The following is a 13,263-nucleotide window of genomic DNA, read 5'->3' as shown; positions in this document are numbered from 1 at the left end:
GTCAGGTCTCAGTTTGGCTTCTGGATGGTGAAAGACGGTAAAATGCTCAAAAGCTCTAAACAGAGAACTGAAAATCTTCTTGTCTTCAGCTCTCAGTTTGCTCTTCGGCCACACATCCTCACTTTAAACGCACGAAAAAAGCAGTCCCTGTTGCAAGTCCTCTTAACTCTTGTGCAGCGAAACACACATTTTTTTTAATTTTTTTTTATTCTTTGTGTGTGCAAATGGGGTTTATTTAGTCATAAATCTGATATGTGGGCTGCAGCGCTGGAGCATGGAGTGAACTCACATGGGTGTGGACTAATACTGTACAAACAGCTTTCTTTTTTTCTCTTTTCTTCTACGGTGTGCACAGCATGAAAGCAGAGTATAAGCAGCACTTGTCCAGGGAAATTATGATTATGTTCTCCAGCGGTGTCAGCTTGAAAGTTCCAGCAGGCACATGGCAGATATATGGAAAGGGAGAAAGGTCCACTCAGCAGCTATTCATCCTGCATTAAAGATATAAAGGGAGCGGGTAATTATGTGCACGAATGAGCAGTGATTACACTTTGAATTCAGGAGTTAATAAATGTAACTGAGCTTTATAAGGGGTGGGGGGGCTCTGTTCTGGGAGAAATAAATTAAACAACAACAAAAAAAAACTGATGACTTTCGTTTCTTTACCTCAATTGACTGACAAGCCACGTGCGCGCACACACACACACACGCGCGGACTGAAATATGTCCCCACGTTTACGCGCATATTTGACTCCAAGGCAGCCTATAGCCGGTTATAGCATATGACAGCAGCCGTGCAACACACACACACGCGCGCGCGCGCGCGCGCACACACACACACACACACACACACACACACACACACACACACTACCGTCCTTTGACCTCTGCAGCTTCCAAAATAGAGAGAGACGACCTTGCGGGGGCTTGAGTCATAGTTATAGCTGTTGTGCTGCGCAGTTTTGGCCGCCACTCAAGGAATTTAACGCACCTAACTTGCGGTAAAGTATTCCCGTGGGAGACGTTTGCCATGCCTTTAGCATCACTCATGATGCGGACGTTTAAATTGTGAACGGCACGCTTTTTTCCCCGTAGAGAAGTGACAGCTCCTCTCCTTGCCGCTCTTCTCATGGGTGAGTTGCGCAGCGAAATTCGGCGTCATCTTATCCATGCTTTTGGCACTCATAGAGGCGTAACACGGTGACAGCGCGAAGTCAAAACTTATCAACTGATCAAATGGCGTGTGTTTTGTTTATCAGCTTACATCAGGAGCAGGTTCCAGCTAAAGGCTTTCAATTGTGAGCTCTAAAACTGATCTGCACTCATGCGAGGTAAGTGCAATGCCAGACAAGCCTGAATAAGTTTTGATTTCATTGTTTATCCAAGACTAATGGCATGTGTGCATTAGATCCCATCATGGTTTATTTATATCCAAAATGCAAAAACTGTACATGAATTTCCTTAAGATCGTTAATTAGACTGAGGGCTGCCATCAAAATGTACCTGTGCAGTTGGGTTTTGTTCTCTCACACCTGATGTGGCCCTTTAAACTAACAGACATGATTTCAGGATGAACTCACTACAGGACATAAAGAAAGTGAGTAAGCTTGACTTGCAAAAGAGATAAGGGCCTCGTTCGAAGGTGCTTGTGAAAGTCTGGATTTGTGTGAGTTATTCATAGCGAGATTAGCTGAGTCTCTCCCTCTCTGTTTCTCTGTCTGGCCGCTCAGACAGTGGGCGAGCGCCGGCCTATTCAGGGCTCTGCGGCTTTGTCACAGCGAAACGGGTCGAGTCCCTTTCGGTGTGTGACCCAACTTGAGACTGAAATGTGCTAATTGGGGGGAGCCTCGCCCCCCTGCGGTGATGTTTGGGTGAAACTTTCAGTGAATGAATTTACAGTACGGCGAGCAGTTACATGAGAACAGGGTCGACTTTTAATTTGAACTTCCTGTTTTGTGTCTTTGCGAGCTCTCTCTTAGATTCAGTTCTCATGTTAAGGGGTCATAAAGTCTCAGATTATGGAAGCATGTATGACAGTGTGTGTTCACACTCTGCAAGTCTGCTCTTAGTGGTATCGGTATCAGAACAAAATTACTTGTGTAGACCTACACAGATCAGGCATAAGATTATGACCACCTTCCTTATATCATGTAGGTCTCCCTTGTGCCTGCAAAACAGCTGTGACTCATCAGAGAATGGACATGGGCCTTCTGAGGGTGTCCTCAGGTGTCTGGGAACATAATGTTGTTAATGGGGGCCTTTGGGTTCTATGGCTTGAGATCATCCCACAGATACTTGATCAGTTTGGGATCTAGTTAATTTGGAGGCCAGGTCAACACATTGTGCTGTTTTTCACGTTTTTTTAGTTGTTTGTAAACCGCCTTCGTGTATGTGGGTGTCTGATCTGGTCTAGGTGGGTGGTACATGTCTAAGTAACATCCACTCATCAGAGAATCCCAGGTCCAAAAGTGTCCCAGAAGCAACAGTGAATTGCCACAAATACGTTATTTACTTCTCCTGTCAGTGGTTTTAATGTTGTGGCTGATTGGTGTATATGTATATCTCATAGTAACAACTGCTAGATTCATTATTATGTATAACAGCTTGTTGAAGGCATTCTCCAAAGGAAGGGAATCTGAAGCAAAGCTTCATGACTGCATACGATGAAGACTAAAAACAGATTTCCCATCAGGCTTCAGTTTGATTTCATTCTTTATGTTTACAGCTGTGTCAGTTTGCATGCACATTCAACAAAAATGTGCTTGTCCTAGCTTCTCAAAAGTGTGGACTTGCTGATCGTTGTGTTATTCCCGATTGGAAATGTGTGGCTCGAGCAAGAAAACAGCGGAAACCACCCACCACGGTTTCTGTCTTCAGATGTTTTTGTCCGGGCCTTAGTCCAAAACTCAAAGACACTCAGTTCACTATTTAGGAGAAGAAGCAGCTCCCCATAACTTAGAAGCTGTTGTGACTAAAGGCTTCCCCCACAAATATAAACTGAACCTTCCATATTCATGACTTTACAGCATTTTCTGGCTCATTAAAGCCACAGAGAGGATGATAAATTCTAAATGTCAGATGGCAGGTGGTTTGTCTGAGAGCACTTCTTATCAAGCAAGCGACTGAACGCGAACTGACAGTGGATCCTTGCAGGAAATGCCATTATGCTTTGACACCGTGAAATGGAAATCAAAACTTTCCAAAGCAAATAGCTCCCCGGTGGCATCACTGAGGGAACATAAATGTAACAATCCCTGTAAATCACACTCTGCTACTTTTTTCAGGGGTTATACTCTTTGTCTACAGGACAGGTATATCCAGCATGTTGCAACTTGTTAGGCATGCTGTCTCCACCTCTCTACTCTGCCTTCCAAAGAAGAAACACAAGATAATTGCTTCTCAGCAACCCCTGCAATTGTATAAGTGGACCTTCCTGCTGTAGGTCAAACCCTGGCGTTACAGAAATGGAAAACCAACAAATATACCTTCTTAACGCCATATAAAAACTCAGTATTAGCACACATTATTTTGCTGTTTTGCAGGCAGCATATTGACGCAGCCTGTTGTTGCTCGGTGCATCGGATGGATTTAAATTGCTGCCAAATGTGTCGTGACAGAACAGAGCATGTTTAGCTGCGGTCAGCATCAGAGCGGCTCATTGTTATCCATTAGGAGCAGCAATGTAAGAGCCTTACCAGGCAGGGGGTGAGCTTCGCAGCCACTTAATCAGTGATGCATTGGGAAGAATAAAACTCCAAAGTGCCACTCACTTATAGTCAACAAAATTAGGGTATCGACGTGACGCCACCGCTTGAAAAATATAACACGGCCTAATAATCGATTATGGCGGTAGAACAAATCTTTTTGCGGCTCTTCGCCGGCGTCCAGAGACGTTTAAGGAGGTCTAATGTGCCTGTTTGCTGTTCTCACAGCAAATTCTGTGTTGAAATTTTGTTGATTATGTCAGACCCAGCTGGAGATCCACTTGATTAGAGAAGCAGAAAGTTCAGAAATTAAGACTGAAACCAATTAACAAAATCACACCAGCTAAATCACAGGTTTTTCATCACTGCGTAGCACAGGATTACAAGCACAGGCATAAGATTGCGAAATTATTTAAAGTGCAAAGCTTTAAGAACTAATATACTCTTAGTCGTACATCGCAATTTTTTTGTGGGAAACAAAACGCAGAGAGTGCTTAAAAGTAGACTTAAAGGATCTCTTACTCATGCAGAAAAGAAAGAATGTGAATCAGATACTTTACATATGAGTAGTGTCAGAGAAAGCCTTCATGTGGATTAACTGTTTAAATACTATTTAAGCTGATAATCTGAGAATACTGCATACATGAATGAATTAAGAAGTGCTGCTCTCGAGAATGAAGTTAGCAGCTGTCAGGAACGCAGCGCCGCGACCTGATCTCCGCGTTTGTTTTGGATTTGTTCTAATCTTTGTTGCAGCTCCGCAATTAGAACCTAGTACAATAATAGCCATCCGCGGTCTGCGCGCGGCCCCTGACGCAAACTGAATGAATAAAAAGCATCCAAAGGGAAAGTTTTGATAAAGAGTGACAGGTGGCTCTGCTGTGTCGTTCCCATGGCCTTTCCTGCTGGGAGTATCAGTTTTGTGTTGTGACTCCCTGCTTTTGTGCTGTAAAAGGACGTGCAGGGTTTCCTTCCAAACTTCCCACTCAATTATTTAATGATGCTTGGGCGGCGTTGATAGAGAATGGCCATGAAAGAGACCCTAAACTGTCTGATGTGTGTATCTGCTGAGGGAATTTATTGCCCTGCTCCGAGGACAGCCAGTCCACATTTGGAATGCCTGTGAAATATTTACAGGAGACACTGACTTGGGAACTCTCCACCGCTCGACGGCGTGGTTTAAAATAGGCAGAAAGTGATGGCATCTTTAGCCTTTCTTTCCTTTTTAAACAGCTGTCGACAGATTTGTTAGCGTCAACCCGTCACCCCTCAGCAGATTGAGCTTTTACTCTGTGGCAAAGTCTTAAAAATTCCCAGTAAATGTTTCCAGCGTAGATACCAGCGTTCTCGTTGCCATGGCTTCTCGACGCCGGCGGTTCCTAACTACCGAGAGCAAAGGTCGCGACCGCTCCAGCCGACAAATGTTTGGTGAAATCAACGCCTCACACAGGGGGCACAAATAACTTTGCACCCCGTCTGAACTGGAACAACTGAGGTTTCTCCAGTGAAACACAAGACTAGCGGAATGATCTTACTTTGAGGGCGGTCACGTATACTTGCCCCCAGCCTGCCTCCACCCCCTCCGTGTGCTGCACTTTCAGGAGCTTTTGGACAAGTTCAATTGACAATAGGCTGCATTCCTCCTGGAGAGTGAGGAACATGGTTTGTTGGCACTCGAAATGCTCTTCATGGCATTCATGTGGACTCTTGCTTTTGAACAGTGCCCTCACTGTGAAGCCCCCTCATTCAAGACACTCACTCACTTTGAGACAGAAATACAGAAATAAGTTGTGACATCTACAGCGCAGTGCCTTGTTGACTGTGACAGCGTGTCCCTGTCGACAGACTGTGAAGTAAACATCCTCTCTCTGTGTGGTCACCTCCCGCAAGGTTTATCATGAGATCTTCAGATTCTGTTTTACTCCATTCCTGGAACTTTAGGCAGAGGTAACGCAGTTTAGGCCTGATCACAATCGGGGCATGTCGGCAACCACGGCCGAAACCGGACCTGAACGTAGAGCAGGCACATGTGTGTGCAAACATTATGAGGGGTAAAGAATTCTCCCATGACGCATGAGTCCCTTGTTCATACATGCTCGCCCCGCTCTAAGGCTGAGGCGATCGACATGAGTCGAGACAGGTTCCCACTGCTGATGAGAGACGTAACGCAGACTCAAAACATGTTTGTTTTTTTCGCTGATGAGGTGACACATTTACGGCGTATGAAGCATTTAGAGCACTGTTAATGTTAATGAAATAGCGTTGGCACAAGTGAGTAAGCGTTAAGAGTTTTATCAACAAGATTTACTTAAGAATTAAGTATTAATAAAGTGTTTGTATACATACATTATAGGATTACTAATGTTCTTCATTATGTGTAATTTGTATTTATACCTGTGGGACAAAATGTAGAGGGCGTAAAGGGTTTGTGACATTATGTCGAATGTGCAAAATAGGTAACGTTTATTTCAGTTAGTTTAGATAGCTACTTAGCAAGAATTGATACACTTAAATAAAAATCATTTAATCATTTAATATAAATGTATTTAGTTATTTACCTTTAAAAACATGTGAAATGAATGATTGTCTTATGCTTAGTTTGGATTGTCCGCAAGTGCTGCAACTTTTCTCTTATTGCTGATCAGTCAGTTGATCATTTTTGTCATTTATCAGCCTATAAAGTGCGAGAAAATAGTGACAAGTGCCTTTTATAAGGGTATTTTTGCTCAGTAATGACAATTTGATCTTAACAAATACATTTTCTGTCACTGTTCAAACCGATTGCATCTCTATTATCAATCTGACACGATTAAGATGTAATTTAATGTACACGCTTGGGTTCAGGTTCACCCCCCGTGGCAAAACACATTACAAAAGTATTTTACAAGCATGTTTTATTGCTGCTGGTAGTGATATATGTTGTTTTAGATTTATCACATTTTCTCTTTAAATTTGATCCTATCGCTCAGTGGAGTACTTTTCGCTTATCTGCTGCTGGTATTCCCAACAAGAGCCTCTGAACTTTGTGTGTTTTTTTTTTTTTTTTTTTTTTTTTGCTGCTGCTGCTGGAATTTGATTCATATGTTAATGAGATGAATTCCCATGGATTGCTCTCTCCTGTGCCATAGATATCACCCCCAAAATTCCCCAAACTCTCCGCTCTTCTCCAGGCCCCCTCTTGCTATTGGTGCGTCTCCTTTCTTTTCTTCCTTTTCTCTTTCAACATTTGGGTCACAACCTTGCTCTGAGCGAGCTCACTGCGCCGCCGTTGCAGCAGGTGCCGATATGCATCTGAGCCGTCGCCACCAGACCATGTCGACGTTCAGCCAAATCAGCCATCGTATCTCCCTGATCCGCTGAGATAAATCGGATAACGAGGAATATTCTGGCAGATAAGAACTGTTTTTTTTAGGTAACTTGAATAATTACTTTACCATGGAGACATTCCTTCTATTAAACTGTAAAACAGCTTTAAACTGTGGGAGGAAATTGCAAACATATTTCTGGTCAACAGTTGAACCAGCTGTCTTAGAACTGCCTGAGGCGTGTTAAACTGCAGGTAACCATGGCAACAGTTATTCTGCCGCATTTAAGGTTACTACCCAAGACTTATTGAGGAAATTAATGATGTATATGAGAAAATATGGACATGTCACACGCACCATGCATTCACGCTCAGCATGCGAACATTTGAGATGGAGCCCTGGGCAGGTGTGGCATGCATTAGTGGCGAGGTTTGGGATACCCTGAGATTAACTGATGTCAGTATGGTTGGTGAGGTTAGCTAGCATCATGTCTGAAGAGTGAAGAAAATGTGGACAAATCTTAATATTCATTCACTAATTTATCACGAGTCCACTGCCAGTAGTTTCAGTAAGTTAAATAACATTATTTACTTCATATGATCAGATAAGATTAGTTAATTGTCATTGTACAATGCAACACAATTAAAGGTGCCTTAACAGAAACAGCAGTAGTACAATCTTAGTAAGTGCAGAGAAATAAATCAATGAATAAGTAAAATAAAACTAAAAAAATCTGTTTAATGCACACATCCATCCACATATGCCTTTAAAACACGCATCATGCATTATTCCATAGTATCCCCGAAAGTGCCACACTATGCTTAGCAACATTTTCCTTTTCCTTCTCCAAAATCAAACAATTTAAAGGGGAACTACTGTTTTTTACAACCTGGACCTTTTTCTGGCACAATATACGGTCGTTTACTCACCCATATAACGTTTGTGTAATTTGTATTCCTTTGGGAGATAATTAGATCAGTGTATATCCATGTAGTGGGAGTGACTGGGGCACCGAAATGTAGCCTCTAAATAACGCATTATCTGCCACGAAACTCGTTCATTTCACGAGTTGTCTTACCAGCATAACTCCAGACTCAACAAGGAATCGCACTAGCGTACGATAACAAAATTTTGGTGAAATGAACGAGTTTCGTGGCAGATAATGCGTTATTTAGAGGCTACGTTTCGGTGCCCCAGTCACTCCCACTATATGGATATACGCAGATCTAAATATCTCCCGCAGGAATATAAATTACACAAAAGTTATATGGGTGAGTAAACAACCGTATTTTACGTTAGAAATAATGTCCAGGTTGTTAAAAACAGTAGTTCCCCTTTAATGTCTACTTATATCGAACACATTGCCGGGTGGAGCCCTGGAAAGAGGTGACATGGTGACAAGGCTGGCACCAACATGGCAGTGAGGTTCAATATGCAATGCAAGAGCCGTGAGAATAAAGAAGACTGTGCACTTTATCATAAGTATCATATGTTTTACTGAAGTCTTATAATAACCTGAGGTATTTTATAAACCACCTTTGTGTGAGAGATCCGGTATTTCTGAATTGTTCATGAGCAGAGTTGCCACGGGACATGTTGCAATCTCTGACTTCCAGTAAACAAGCTTCTCCTGATACTTGGCTCTGAAAGAGAAGAGAAACGCTGGCTAAAAGCCCGTTCCGAGTCAGTGCTGAAACATTTATGAACCTGACAGATCTTGCCACTTGTGATGTGGCGCACCTGTTCGCACGCTGAAAGGCGTCCAGCGGTGTGTCATCTGCGTATGGACTGATCCGGGCCACCTTTTTCTTTTGGCCCTTTCCTCCGTACACCAGCTCGCAAACTTCCGACTGAACACAGTAGAGGCCCATAAACACCCTTTAATGGATCCTTTCAATTGAGCGCACAGACCAGAACAAACACTCTCATTCATGATGTTCCAAATATGCTAATGAAGCAAGGTCCTGACACTTTCACAGGGGTACTGCTGTCATGGGTCTGTGTTAGACAGCAGTGACGCTGTTGCTCACACAGGGTGATGCAAGGAACAAGTCCTATGGTAGTTGTCCTGAGAGTAACCTAGACCTACCAAAGCGATGCATGTCCTCAAGTGCTGCTGGCTCTGAGCCACAGCATTTATTTAACAGATCAAGGGCATACCAGGTGAAAACAAGGAAGAAAATGCAGTCATCCAGAAACACAAACAGTTCATAAAATTCCTCAGGTTCCTTTATTGCTGTCAGTGTCACACATTTATTTTGTCAGCCCCGCACATACCACAATTATCTAGCAGGAGATGATAACGTGGCTTGAAGTGGCACTGTTATGAAAAGATAAGGCTCCAGTCAAATGAGTTTTCTGTCTCAAAAAACAAAACTTATTTGCCAGTTCATTACGTACACAGCTGGAAAACAAATGCATCCTTATATAAGAGTCCTCCATCAAATCTTATCTTTATGAAGGTTCTGGTATTCAGCATTTGTTTCAAATAACTGAGAAAGCTGTTGGTTTTCATTTTTTTCCAGGCTGCGGTTTGTGGTGCTGCTGAATTGTATTGTGTTGTACTGACACATGTTGCTATTGTTTTGACAACGGGCTAGGTTAAATAACAGAAATACTTTAGCGTTTAATTCGATCCAGTTTAACAGCACCGCAGACATCCTCCAAATATCATCGTACAGTTGAATCACCCCCTGCTGTTCCAAAACAAACTGAACAGCAAAGATCTGGTGCAGGGTTGTTATATAGGAATGCATTTGTTTTCACTTATGCTTTGGCGAAGGGAGTGTGTGCGCGTGTTGTGAGCTCTTGTCAAAGCTTGCTGCAGATGTAATCATGTTTGAGGATGAGCTTTGTGGGTGTGCTTTGATGTGACTCAGGAGCTTTATTCTCTTGACATGTTTCGGCAGATACTTTGAAACTGTTTGATCACTGCCAGCTCATCGAGAGTAGGCGGACGAGAGATTTATCTATCTCAGGTGAGTTTCTCACATGTGTAATGATCTAATTTGTTTGTTTTAATTGATGACACGTATTTTAACTTTTCCTGTGCGGACCTCGCTTAACAGCTGTCACACATAAAGCCTGAAGTCCTGTCTCAGACTCTTTTTATGCCGCCAAACAGGTGGGGTATGGTGGGATTACTTTTCATTCTCTTCTTGTCTTGACTGAGAAGCCTGCAGGTGCAAGCTGTTAGAACTAAAGCACGAATTTGTTTGTTACAAAGTGACAAAAAGATCTTTTTTTTTTGACTGCACAGTCTAGGTCTTCAGTGTTTAAAAGGCCAGGTGAGCACTTGAGAGTGATGATAGTAATGTGCGACTACCTCTCGACCAGACACGTTTCATCCTTCACTTGAGACGTTCTCCTTGGGAAGGGCAGCGGCTTTCAAACAAACACTTGTCTGATAATTGAACCATGAACCATCTCCCTATCACTGTTTATCACATCTAGTTAGCATGTTGGTAAGAAAAGTCTCACAGTCGCAGCGTTCCCTTTTCCCAGCATGCACATTCAGTAGCAGCCAGCAGCTCCTCACAGAACACCCATCAGCCCGCACCTCTGAGGATCGATAACAGGCACGAAGCTTAAAGCCTGGCAAAATGGATTTTTTGTGTGATCTCATGCTCTCACAAATCTCTCGAGAATCACCCTCCTCGCAAGGTAACTTTGGAGCAGTTCCTTTACGACACTGATGAATCCTAAAGAGTTTCTTCCACTGAACTAAAAAATATTTGAGAATACCTGAATATATTCCCTAAAGTTTAAGATTTTCTAAAAAGAAGGCAATGTAATTAAAAACTACATTCTCACACACACTAGGTGTCAAACGTCTTCGGATTTTTTTTAAAGTCGACTAATGTGGTGAAAGTGGAGTCGACTAGTGCAGTAGAAAGTAATGCTTTGCAACAATGAAATCTGTGTTCTTAACCTGATTACATATTGTAGCGTCTTGCACAAAAGAAACTACGGAGGCTTTTCTGCAAAGTAACTGAAGCTTGAACACGGGCTACTGTCGGCCGCAAACCATGCCAACACCATAAACACCGCCAGTCTGACACTTCTAATATGCGTCTCTCGCTAAAAAAAAAAAAAAAAAAAACACGCTCCACAACCACAGCAACAATGTCAACTAACAGAATAGAACTTATCAATACGGTGTGCTGCAGATATATTTAGCCTACATGAATCGGCACCGTCAATAGCGTCTAATAACACTTCACAGCGTATTGTAAGACAGGATAGTATAATTGGGATAAAAAAAAAAGCGGTATAGCTCCGAAGCCTTTTTCTTTGTATAGAAGCTAAAGGTTTAATAACTTTAGACAATGAAAGTTACCACCAAATTGTTGATTTGCAGCCTCCTCCTCTCAGTTGCCGGAGGCCGTTTGGTAAAGTTGTTAACTGAATGTAGTTGAGAGGATTTGGAGCGTTCCTCTGCTAGCGTTAGTGTGAATTGCAGTAGTATTTTTGTTGTATTTCAGGAATGACTTACATATTCTGCATGTCGCAGTACAATGGGCTTCATCTTTAGTGAAGTACTTCCACACACTTGATGAACCGCTGCTGGTTTGCTGCAGTGACCCACTAGCCTCCTCACCTGTCTTATCGGAGGCGTCCTTATTGTTATTGTCATGTGATCGGCAACTAGTTGACTTCCTGCTTAAAGCGTCAAGACACAGCAGTAAAGTCGACAAGTCAGTACAACCCCTACCACACACAAGGTCAGTAATGTATAAATATAAAAAAAAATGTGATAATTTTTAAAAATTAAAAAAAAAACATGATTGTGATCAAGCCAAGACAATAAAATAATGGAGTGAAAATACCGACGGACAATGATCCTCACACTTGTTGACGTCTTCAAAAAGACTTTGCAGCCCAGCTAAATACCACTTTAGGCCTTCAAGATTATCCCATAAACTAATTATGGGCTTTGCTCAGACCACGGAGCACAGCATTGCTCTCTTATCGGCCTCTCCACAACAGTGATGAACAATGTGCCGGGGCGAAGGAAGGTGTGAAGAGATCTTCTCGTGGCCTCGGCGTCCGCGGGGATGAAGCTGAGTGTGACCGCCTGTCTCCAGGCTCTCTTTCTCTGCCCTGCTAGCTGTGGAAAACTGATTAGACTGCTGAATGCCACTCTTTGTCACTCCTCTGCTGTAAGGGACATATTTCTATAGTGATTCATGTTGTCTGTGAGAGGACTTTGACTTTTTTGTTATGTATGGAAATTCAGTTTTCCTTATAACTATCTTAACTCCACATTGTCTGAGATGGATGAAGTACTTCCAGGAGAGATAAAAGGAGGGGTGGAAGGGAAGAAACTTTGTATGCAGGAAAATACCCAACCTTAAGCAATGTTTTGTTTGCCTGGTATTTATGGTCGTCCTAGCGTGCCATGTGTTTGCGTGCCAGCCTAGCTCCTTTTTAACTGAGGCAGCTCTTCACATATCATTCCACACATCACTGTGTTCCAGAGCAGGAAGTGATTCAAAGAGCTCTGGTGAGACCGACACACATCCACAAACCTCCAGGCAGCACATGTGCTCTGCAGAAAATGTTCACCTTGAACGATAGGAGAGTTAAACTGGCATTGAACTAAGTGACCATGTGTTAATTGTGTATTAACGCCAAAGCTGCGGTAGCAATAGATAAACAGTACGAAATAAAATCTTACAGCAGAGCGGCTTGCTAATAATTTTGTGTGACACGTGTCCAAATGCCTTACAATGTTTTTGTTGGAGTCACTTGAACCGGGAGCTGCTGCATACTCTTGCTTTAAACCTGTTGCGCTTGTGTCGAATGTAAAGGCGCTTCCGTTTCTTTGCATAATACTGGAAGCACAGGTTTCGATGTGGATGTTTTTGATGCGTGTCACAGGGCTGTTGTGAATTCCAGACGCACTTGATTAGTAGTTTGTTGAAGGGCCCGGGGGACCGAAACAGATTGCAAGCAACAAGTGAAAGAGAGACGTAGAGGTGGTAGGGTATTAGAATTCAAATGCGTAATTGTGACACAGCCTGGCATAGATGGGGTTTTGCCTTTTGTAAGATAGTAAGGTTGTTTTTTGGAAAATACGTCAGTCAAAACTTTACAGTGTCTATTTAAATATTTGGTCTGTTCACACTATCATGACAACAACAACTATAACTGCAATTGATTAATGTAGCTACAATTTGTATTTAATAATTTCCACCAATAATCTTTTGACAATAACATATTTTAACATGAAATCTATGAATAAACTTTAA

At 42.4% G+C, this 13,263-nt stretch overlaps 1 protein-coding gene across 3 annotated transcripts in view; it reads left to right on the top strand.

The window, feature by feature from the left end:
- Positions 1 to 942: 942 nt before the first annotated feature.
- The window catches only part of chl1a (cell adhesion molecule L1-like a), a 49,113-nt gene continuing 36,792 nt past the window's right edge, over positions 943 to 13,263 (top strand). For 2 of the 3 annotated variants that reach the window (XM_084553723.1, XM_084553720.1), the window contains exons 1-2: positions 943 to 1,133; positions 1,260 to 1,331. The gene's annotated coding sequence lies outside the window, so the exon portion shown is untranslated. Of the gene's footprint in view, positions 1,134 to 1,259; positions 1,332 to 9,971; positions 9,988 to 13,263 lie in introns of those variants that run through there. The other variant, XM_084553722.1, reaches the window with a different exon arrangement.

Source organism: Chelon labrosus (assembly GCF_963514085.1).
Source record: "Chelon labrosus genome assembly, chromosome: 10".
NCBI classification, from domain to species: domain Eukaryota; kingdom Metazoa; phylum Chordata; class Actinopteri; order Mugiliformes; family Mugilidae; genus Chelon; species Chelon labrosus.
Note: the sequence above shows the minus strand (reverse complement) of the source record. Positions and strands in the feature narration are given on the sequence as shown.